Source organism: Euphorbia lathyris, chromosome 4 (genome assembly GCF_963576675.1).
Source record: "Euphorbia lathyris chromosome 4, ddEupLath1.1, whole genome shotgun sequence".
Taxonomy (NCBI): Eukaryota; Viridiplantae; Streptophyta; class Magnoliopsida; order Malpighiales; family Euphorbiaceae; genus Euphorbia; species Euphorbia lathyris.
This window is the reverse complement of record NC_088913.1, coordinates 20,421,940-20,433,028: the sequence shown is the minus strand read 5'-3', so window position 1 is coordinate 20,433,028 and position 11,089 is coordinate 20,421,940.

Genomic DNA, 11,089 nt, shown 5'->3' with positions numbered 1-11,089 from the left:
CTGAGTAGCAAAGATGAAACATTTGAGATGTTTACTACATTAGTCAAAAAGCTTGAAAATGACAAAGACCTAAGAGTAGCTCACATTAGAAGTGATAATGGTGGAGAATTCAAAAACCAAATGTTTGATGAATTCTGTGAAACCAATGGTATTGACCACAATTTCTCTGCCCCTAGAACTCCTCAACAAAATGGAGTTGTTGAAAGGAAAAATAGGACAATAGTAGAAATTGTCAGGACAATGCTGAGTGAAAATAGGCTTCCAAAGTATTTTTGGGGAGAAGCTGTCAACACAGCATGTTATATATTGAATAGGGCTTTAGTTAGACCCATATTAAAGAAAACTCCCTATGAACTTTGGAAAGGACGAAAGCCCAACATTGGCTACTTTCGTGCCTTTGGGTGTAAATGTTTCATACTCAATACAAAAGACAATTTGGCAAAATTTGATGCCAAAGCTGACGAAGCAATCTTTTTAGGGTACTCAACAAACAGCAAAGCATATAGAATTTATAATAAAAGAACTCAAGTTGTAGAAGAGTCAGTCCATGTAGATTTCGATGAAACTGACCCTGCAGGTAAGACAACTCAACCCATGGAGGATGAGCCGAACTCAGCTCATACTGACCTAATTGGAGGTGCTGAGCCATCAGCACAAGAGCTGACCAAAGGTAAAATCGAAACTGAAATTACCTTTGCTGACCAATCTGTCCCTGCAGAGATTGTAGAAACACCTGTTCCAAACAACTCAACATTACCCAAGGAGATAAAAATTCCAAGAGGACATTCAGAAAAGTCCATCCTTGATGATGCCAACAACAAAGTAATGACTAGAGACCAGCTTAGGAAATTCCTTTGCAACGTTGCTTTCGTATCAGTTCATGAACCAAAGAACTTTGCTGATGCTGAGCATGATGAGTATTGGATCAATGCTATGCAAGAAGAGCTTGACCAATTCACGAGAAATGAGGTATGGGATTTAGTACCTAAACCTAGGAATCAAAAATCCATAGGAACTAAGTGGGTTTTTAGAAACAAACTAGATGAGCATGGAAATGTAGTTAGGAACAAAGCCCGACTTGTAGCCCAAGGCTATAGTCAGCAAGAGGGCATTGATTATGGTGAAACTTTTGCACCAGTTGCTAGGTTAGAAGCTATACGTATATTGTGTGCATATGCTAGTTTCATGAACTTTAAATTGTATCAAATGGATGTTAAAAGTGCATTTCTTAATGGCTTTATAAACGAAGAGGTATATGTTAATCAACCTCCGGGTTTTGAAGATCCAAAATTTCCAAACCACGTTTATAAACTCAAGAAGGCCTTATATGGCCTGAAGCAAGCTCCAAGAGCTTGGTATGAAAGGTTGACCAACTTCCTGCTGACCAGGAATTATGTCAGAGGAAAAGCTGACACAACCTTGTTCATTAAGAAAAAGGGTAAACATACCCTACTTGCACAAATCTATGTAGATGACATAATATTTGGTGCTACTGACGAATCTTTATGTCAAGAGTTTAGCAAACAGATGTAGACTGAGTTCGAAATGTCTATGATGGGAGAACTCAGCTTCTTCCTTGGACTTCAGATCAAGCAAGGTAAGAACGGCATCTTCATTAGTCAGTCCAAGTACACCAAGGAGATGTTAAAGAAATTCGATATGGAAGATTGTAAGCCCATATCAACCCCTATGGGTACTGATACTGTCCTATGCAAAGATGAGAAAAGTAAGTCAATAGATAGTAAACTTTATCGAGGTATGATAGGTTCCTTACTTTATCTCACTGCTAGTAGACCTGATATACAGTACTCAGTATGTTATTGTGCAAGATATCAAGCTGACCCAAGGGAATCTCACTTAATTGCTGTAAAAAGAATTTTTAGATATTTGCAGAGCTCAGTTGATGCAGGTTTGTGGTATCCAACTTCAAATGACTTCACACTCATAGGATACACTGATGCTGACTATGGACGGGATAAGCTAGAACGTAAGAGTACTTCAGGAGGATGTCATTTCCTTGGAAGTTGTCTAGTATCCTGGTTCAGCAAGACTCAGTCATCAGTTACTCTGTTTACAACTGAAGCTGAGTACGTTGCTGTTGGAAGCTGTGTAGCTCAAGTCCTATGGATAAAGCAACAGCTTGAGGATTATGGAGTAAGAACTGAGACAATAGAGATCAAATGTGACAATAAGAGTGCCATTGATCTATCCAAGAATCCTATCCAACACAGCAGGATGAAGCATGTCAGCATAAGGCATCACTTCATCAGAGATCACGTACTAAAGGGTGAGATCAAGCTGACCTATGTGCCAACAAATGAAGAGCTTGCAGATATTTTCACCAAACCTTTGGCTCGTGAGCAATTTAACATACTAAGGGAAGCTATCGGTATGTCTAATCCTCTTCAATAATTCTAAATATTTGAATAAATGTTGAGTGATTGTCATGCTGACTGATATCAATCTAGTAACTACTGCACATTGAGCTTAATAGTCTATACTGAGTAGATACAAATGTTGAGTAAATATTCTGTGCTGAGTAGATAAACATATTGAGTAATCACCTTATGCTGAGTAGATGTACATGCTGGGTGATTAACGTATGTTGAGTTACTAAGAGATAGAAAATCCATCTACGTAGAATTAAATACTCAGTATCATAAACGATTCATATTCTGGCAAACTGAGGTAAAAGCCCACTTGTACCAATGAACAATGACACGTGTAACAAATCATACCTAGAAAAACGCAAGTAATAATGAATACCCATGCGCCAAACCTGTCATAAATGGCAGAATCCTTGTCGATTAAAATCCCAAGAAGAAAACGGCTAGTTCATTAATTAGGAATGATTCAAGACTCTATAAGTAGTGGAAGGATCCCCACTCATTACTCTTTACGCTTAAAATCTTCTGAAATCGAATCATTCTCTCTCCCTAAACCTTAAAACCTTCATCTGTAACAATGGCTTCCGGCAAAAACGAAATCCCTAACTTCACCGCTCAGCTTGGCCAAACCTCTGGCAAACCCACTCAAGCTGACCCCACTGGTTCATCAAAGCCAGTAGAAAGGAACATGATCAAGGTCCATAAGAAGGTCAACAACTTGGAGGTTCTAAAATGCAGATGGTTCTCTCCAGGATTCATCACTTTTGAGAAACCGTTCTGTGACTGGATCGAGAAGAACAAATGGACCGGTCTCTTCTCACTCACCAGAAAAACATACCCTAGGCTGGTCAGAGAATTCTATTCCAACATGCTTGTTGATGAAGAAGATGCTGACTATTTGGAGACCACGGTCAAAGGACAAAAAATCACCATAACCCCTGCCTATCTAGCTACTCTGCTAAACTTACCAGATGAAGGAATGGAGTTCAGGACAACAAAAGAAAATGTACCAAAGGAAAAGCTTGACCAGATCAAGGAGTTCTGCAAACCCAAGAATCATAAAGGTGAAATACCCAGCACCTGTATGGGGCAAGAACAGAAGATGGCTCACTACGTGCTGACCAACTTTATCTTCCCCAAGCTAAGCTCAGCTTCCTCTGCCTCCAATTTTGAATAGTGCTTCATATGGCACATGTTGACCTACACTCCACTTAACATGCCCGTCTTTCTGGTTGGGGCCCTTCAACGCAGTGGAAAGAAGCTCAGGCTGGGTTCTCTGATCACTAAGATCATTGAGGACCAAAAGATTGAGACAATCAATGAGACTGAAAGCTGGGGGAATGAGATTACAGCCGCCTTACTGGTTGGGTTACTATACAATCCGCCGTTAAAAGGATTTGAAGAGGTTGAAGATGAAGAGGAAGAAGATGTTGATACTGAATTGAAGAACCTAAGTCAGCTGAGCCTGAGAAGAAGAAGAAGAGAAAGGCCATTGAAACATGCTCAAAAGACATCAATTTTGTCCCAAAGAAAGTAAGACTAGTGTCTCAGGAAAAGAAAGCTAAAGCTGACCAGGCTAAGGAGAAAGCTAGGTCAGCAGAGAAAAGGAAAGGGCAAGCTGAGCCCGAAGAAGAAAATGAGGAATCTCCAGAACTGCCTCTAAGGAAGAAGAGTCGAAGTTCTGGCTTAAAAATTGTTGAAGCTGATCCCCTTGACAAGGTCGTCACCCCTCAGTCTCACTTCACCAAAAGCCGTGGGATTGACCTTGAAAAATCACCCCGTATGCAAGAAGAACAAACACAGAGAAAGGATACAACTCAGGTTGAGTCTGAGGAAGTAGAAGAGGTTGATCAAACTAATGTAGAAGCAGAACGAGGACAGGATGTTACTCAGCTTAACATTGAGGAAGAAGATCATGCTGAGCTTCATGATGCTGAGCAAGTTGAGAACACTAATGCTGACCATGGGGAGCACTCATCTTCTGATTCCAGTGAAGGTATTCAAGCTAAACCTTCATCCCCAAGAGCTTCGAGACGATGGAGACTCAAGAAGAAGGCACAAAAGCACATTGATCTTCTGGATGATTCCCCTCCTCAAGATATTGATGCTGAACTCTCCAAAATTCAGTTCAAATATTTCTCCTATGATGCTGAGCCTGAGTCTCCTCCAACGGATCTTGTGCAAAAACAAGCCTCTGTTACTCAGGATGAGGAACAAGCCAAAACCTTTGAAAATCCAAATCCAACTGCTCAAGATGGAACAAATCCTGCTTCAACTTCACCCACTCAAGTTGAGCAGGTCAACATGACTAACCAAACTCGACCTCCAACACAACATGTTGATAAATCAGCTCCTGAAGCCAATCTGCATCAAAGTCCTGTCACCAATCAAGATGATCAATCTGGCAAACAGCCAACTCCACCACCATCAAGCTCAATTCCAGCCTCTGAGACAAATGCTGCTCAATTCACATACTTGAATGCTACTGAGTCAGGACGACGAATCATTGCCTCTGCTCAGTCCTTGCTTCAAGATTTGAACACTCCTCAAGCTGATGCTACTAGATCCTCTCATGCTGAGTCCTCCCAACTGTCTGGTATCACTCAGCTTCTCAATGAACTAAGAGGACTCAAGGATCTTGTAAGTGTTATGACCACCGTTCAAGCTCAGCAACCCAGGCAAGATCAAATAGCAAAGCTGACTGAATTGGTACTCACAATGGTGAACCATCTGAACTCGCTTGAAGGCAAAATCCACCAACTGTCGAAAGTTAATCCAGGGTATGCAACTTCCACTGAGCTTCAAGGCTATTTTGCTAAGTTCACTGCAGAACTGACCAAATCAAGCGCAACTGGCAATCTTGAGTATGCTACCTCTGCTGAGTTACAAGACTGCTTTGCCAAGCTAACTGCTGAACTGACCAGTACACGTGAATTAGTATCTTCTACCTCTCAGTTCACCATTGACCAACTGAGTGAAGCGGTAAGTCTACTTAACGTCAACAAGGCTCAGATGGATGTTGACCCAGTCTCCAATGGTCAACTCTTGAGCTTTTCCCAAGCAATTATGAAGGCAATGCGCATCAACAATGCTCAGCGCATGTTTTATGACTCTGCCATACTAAAGATGTACCACCAATCTTTTGCTCAGCTCACCAGTGCGCACACCTGGCTTAGCAAATCACATGAATGCCTACTCAGCATGATTAGCAGCTCTCTCCGGGTTCCTCGCTATGTCCAAGATGATAGTGTCCCTGTAATTGATGGCTTGAGTGAAAGCATAAAGAGGCTCCAGCGTTACTCACATTTCCTCTCCACTGCAGCTAGAAACGAAACATTCCTTTATATACCCGATGATGGCAAAACGGGGGAGAAAAGCCAAGACGGAACTCAGCTTGCAGGTAATGCCTCAGGAAGTAAAGATAAAGGCAAAGGAGATAATGCCTCAGGAAGTAAAGATAAAGGCAAAGGAGTATCTCGAGCTGACCATCAAGCTTAGGTCAATATGAAGGAAAAGAAGAAGAACTAGATATGCTTAGTCAATGTTTAGAACTTAGCATAGAATCTTTCCTCATATGTTTTTGCTTAATCTATGACAAGTACCATTTTCTCAACCTGGCTGATAAAATTGAACAAACAAATTAAGAAGTAAAACATACTCGGTATACATTAACACTAAAATACTTATGTAATAAACTGAGTAACAATATACTTCTAATATTTTTGAAAACTGACTTAAATCCAATTAGCTCAGATCTTGAAAAATTTAACATTAAACTAAGTCAGTATACACAAATGTCTTAAGGTTAATTCAATTAAATCTTGGAAGGTTTAGAATTAAGTTAAGACAATATGTGCAATCCTTACGGGGGAGTTATTTCAAAAATAAATCAATCATGGGGTAACTTATAACTGAGTTTCATAATTATGTATTTTGCCAACATCAAAATGGGGGAGTTTGTTGAAACACCTTTCCACAAGATTTTGATTTGACAAAATCATCCATGATTAAGAGGCAATTAAATTTAAAGGCTTTGATTTAATTGTACTGATGTGTTTGTTCAATATTGAGTGCAAAAATATATATATAAAGTTAGACAGGACAAAAGTCAGCATAAGCCAAGCTGAGTGGAACGGAACTCATCATGAAAGAATAGAAGCTGAGTGGAGTAGAACTCAGTCTCAGAAGTCTCCTTCAAAGTTCCCAGAACGAAGCTGACTAAATTAGAAGACTCCTTCAGAACTGTATAAACAGAACGGAGCTGACTAAGAAGGAACTCAGCATGGAAGTTGATAACACTGGAGAAACTTCTGATCGAATCACGTCCCTGTGAGACGCCGTTGGGATCGGCCGGGGACACTCCGATGCCTAAGTCAGTAGCTGATATGGAAAATAAACTGTATTGACAAGGGTGAGAGAACGTAAGAATGAATGTACCTCTTAGTAGCCCTAGATGTAGGCTATTTATAGTTGGAGAATTCGTAACCCCTATGTGACTAGAAAGTCTCTATTAATGCTCATTTATTGGCGGTTATAAGTTACTCTTAACCTGACGGTTTTGAGAATATTAATGATTCATTTATGGCCGAGACGGCGGCCAGCCGTTATCTGGGAAAGTGGAGAGACTCGCCTTAGAGATCCGCCAGCGGATCTCTTAGAGCTAATCCAGGGAGATCCGCCGGGCGGCTTCTTGTGCTACGTGGCACACTTGAGGCAATTATCTCTTTTGGTCCTTGTGATAATATCTCGATGTTATCAGAAGCCCCCCTCAAAATGCCTTTAAAGTCCTTCAGGGCTTTTGGATCCTCTGCGCGTCGTCTTGTGCTTCTGTGAGCATTCTGTTCAATGTTCTTTTATGGCCGACGCGTGTAGTAACATCACAGTTGTGACGGATGATTTTTAAAGGGATACTACCAGCCTTTGATTTCGTCTTTTCATTAGGTTTTGTTCCTTAAGAGATATCTTTACTGGTGGCGAATCTATGGCTGTGGAGGAGGACCCTCAAGCGGCGAGGACGAAGAAAGGGGGTAACCCTATTTTCTCGATTTTGCTTAGAGATTTTGATTTGGAGTAGGTGGCCAGCCATACTCCATTGTATGAACCCTTGTGAAGGTTTTGAAGCTGTTCTATTCCTTCTCAGAGGAAGTAAAGCTGCCCAGGGGTTCAATTTGCTACCTATCTTTGAGGTAAAATGATCCGCCTGCAGGACTTATAAATCCTTCTCTGGGAAGGGTATGAGAGTGTAGAGAACTTGCGTCCAAGGATCGTTTTAACTCTATTGGTGACCATGATCCGCCAAGTGGCGGATCTATTGTGAATGTAGAGAACTTGGGATGTTCTCTTCATGGAATACTGAAATTGCAACAGTAAAAGACGTAAAGTTGATCAACAATGTTTATTGATTGGGAAGACACCTTATTACAGTGAATAGGTCTTTTACAAAGGAGCTTCATTTGATAACCTTTTAACAAGAAAAACCATATGGGATAAAAGCTTGCTAAAGGAAAAAAGAGTACTCAAGACCGTGAGCGCGCTCTATTTTCTGACAAAGTATTTGCGGAGGTTTTGGAGATTCCACGTGCGTGGTAGCGTATTGCCCTCCATATCTTGTATTTTGAATGTGGCTGGTCCAACCTTCTCCACTATCTGGTATGGACCTATCCAATTAATCCCTAACTTGCCTTTGCCTTCTCGAGATTGGATTTTATCAGCTTTGCGAAGCACCAGATCTCCCATCTTTAGATCCACAAGCTTGACATTTTTATCATGATAAGATGCAATCCGCTGTTTATACGCTGCCATACGTACATAGGATTGGTTCCTGCGGTCCTCGACCTAATCTAGGCGGTCCCTTAACCGTTTGCCATTGTCCTCCTCGCAATAAAAGGCCACTCGATCACTGGGGACTTGTATTTCAACTGGGATTACGGCCTCCACTCCATGAGAAAGGGCGAATGGCGTTTCTCCCGTAGCAGTTCTTGGAGTGGTACGATAGGCCCACAAAACACTTGTAAGTTGATCCGCCCATTTTTTGTCGTGTTCTCCTAGCCTTTTCTTTATCCCTTTTACGATTGTTCGGTTGGTTACTTCGGTCATTCCATTGGACTGAGGATAATAAACGGAAGCAAATCTGTTCAGGATGCCCAATCCCTCACAAAAAGCCTTGAATTTGCCACAGTTAAACTGTGTCCCGTTGTCGGTGATAATAGTGTGTGGAATGCCGTATCTTCCCACGATGTCGTCCTTGACAAACTCTATTATCTGCTCCGCTGTAATGGAGGAAACAGCCTCGGCTTCCACCCATTTGGTGAAATGGTCCACTGCTACTATTACGTACCTCTTTTGTCCGCGAGTTGGAAGAAATGGGCCAACAATGTCTATTCCCCAGAGGGCGAACGGACATCCCTTAATAATTGGTTTTTGAATGTGCTTGGTAGTGTGTGACTCATTTGCATGAATCTGGCAACTGTGATAAGATTCTACCAGACTCTGGGCGTCTAACTCGGCTGTGGGCCAGTAGAAACCTGCTAACCTGGATTTTTTCAAAATCGTGGCGGATGCCTCATGTGACCCACAAGATCCCTCGTGTAGTTCCTTAAGGATTTTTTGTCCCTCTTCAGGTAGAATGCACTTCAGCCAAGGATGGCTAAAGGATTTTCTATAGAGACCATCGTTGATCAAGGAGAAATAAGCTGCCCTTCTGATTATCCTTCGTGACTCCTCTTTATCTTCAGGTAATGTTCCGTTTAGCAGATATTGGCGGATGACCGTTCTCCAATCATCTTCCACTGTTGTGAGTAGAGACACTTCCGCAGATACAAATGCCGGAGCCATTTTTACTTCGAAAGGACAGTCCGGATCCGCCCAATTTGCCTCACAAGAAGCCATTTTGGCCAATTGATCTGCCTCCGTATTGGATTCTCTTGGTATGTGAACCAATTCCCATCTGGCTTCTTTAGCTTCGAGGTTATCTAGCAATTTTTTGACTTCTGCTACATATTTGGCCAGGATCTCGTCTTTTACCTCGTAATTCTTGATGACTTGGTTGACCATTAGTTTTGAATCGTTGTAGATCACGATCCGTTCTGGGGTGATCTCTTGAAGTAGACGTAGACCCAATATTAGAGCTTCGTACTCCGCAGCATTGTTAGTGGCATGGAAATTTAGTTTTGCTGCGTACCGTAATTTTATGTAATAGGGACCCTTGATCACAACTCCCACCCCTGCTCCCTCCGTCGATGAAGCCCCGTCGGTATACATCGACCATTCTTCTAACGGAGGTTTGGGATGAGATATCCCCTCATCAGTGAATTCATTCACGAAGTCCGCCAAGACTTGACTTTTCAATGATGACCTGCTTTCATATCTTACATCAAATTCGCCCAGGCGGATCGCCCACTCCATTAACCTTCCCGAAGTGTCCGGCTTCTGTAATACTTTTCTCATTTGTATATTGGTACGAACTATTACTGTATGCGCCTGAAAATATGGACTAAGGCGAATTGCCGTGGTCACAACAGCCAGTGCCATTTTATCTAGTTTTGAATATCTGGTCTCAGCATCTTTCAAAACCTTGCTCACGTAATAAATTGGGAACTGTTGGCCATCCTCCTCCCGTATCATGACCGTGCATACGGCTTTATCCGTGACCGATACATACATGTATAAATCTTCTCCCTTCAAAGGTCGACTCATCATAGGTGGTTCTGTGAGGAACCGCTTGATTCCTTCGAAGGCATTCTGACAATCTTCATTCCACTCGAATGCTTTTTGCTGTTTGATAACTTCGAAAAAAGGCTGACATCTACGGGCTGAGCAAGAAATAAACCTGCCTAAGGCTATAATACGCCCATTAAGGCGTTGTACCTCCTTGATATTCCGGGGTGCTTGCATCTCAAGAACTGCTTTGACTTTGTCAGGATTTGGGCTAACTCCTTTTTCGCTGATCATGAATCCTAAAAATTTTCCATATGTAGCTCCAAAAGTGCATTTCTCAGGATTTAATTTGATGTTGTGGTGTCGCAGTACGCCTAGTACTTCCCTTATATCCTCCGTATGCCTTTCCGCCGTCATGCTTTTAATGATCATGTCATCTACGTAGACGGAATAATTACCGCTTTTATTGTCCGCGAATATCTTGTTCATCATCCTCTGATAGGTAGCTCCCGCGTTCTTGAGCCCGAAGGGCATAACTTTGAAACAATAAGTGGCTTGATGCGTCACGAACGAGGTCTTGATTCTATCCGAGGGCTCCATAGGGATTTGATGATAGCTAGACTTTACGTCAGTAAAGGAATACATTGCGTGACCGGCAGTTCCATCTACAAGCATGTCTATGCACGGTAAAGGATAATTATCTTTGGGGCAAGCTTTATTAAGATCTGTGAAATCGATGCACATATGATAAGATCCGCCAGCTTTCTTGACTAGTACGACGTTCGCCAACCACTGGGTATAAAGCACCTCCTCGATGGCATCCGCCTTTTGGAGCTTGGCGATTTCATCCTCAATCACTTTTTGCCTTTCCGGACCATGGTTTCTCCGCTTCTGAGCCACAGGAACCGCATTTTTGTCAATGTTGAGTTTGTGGGTGATCACGTCTGGGCTAATTCCGGGGAGTACTTCATCTTTCCATTCCGAAAACATCTTCAGCTTCGCCAAGTACTTTGGTGATTGCATCTCTGATCTCACCTTGTAGGCTT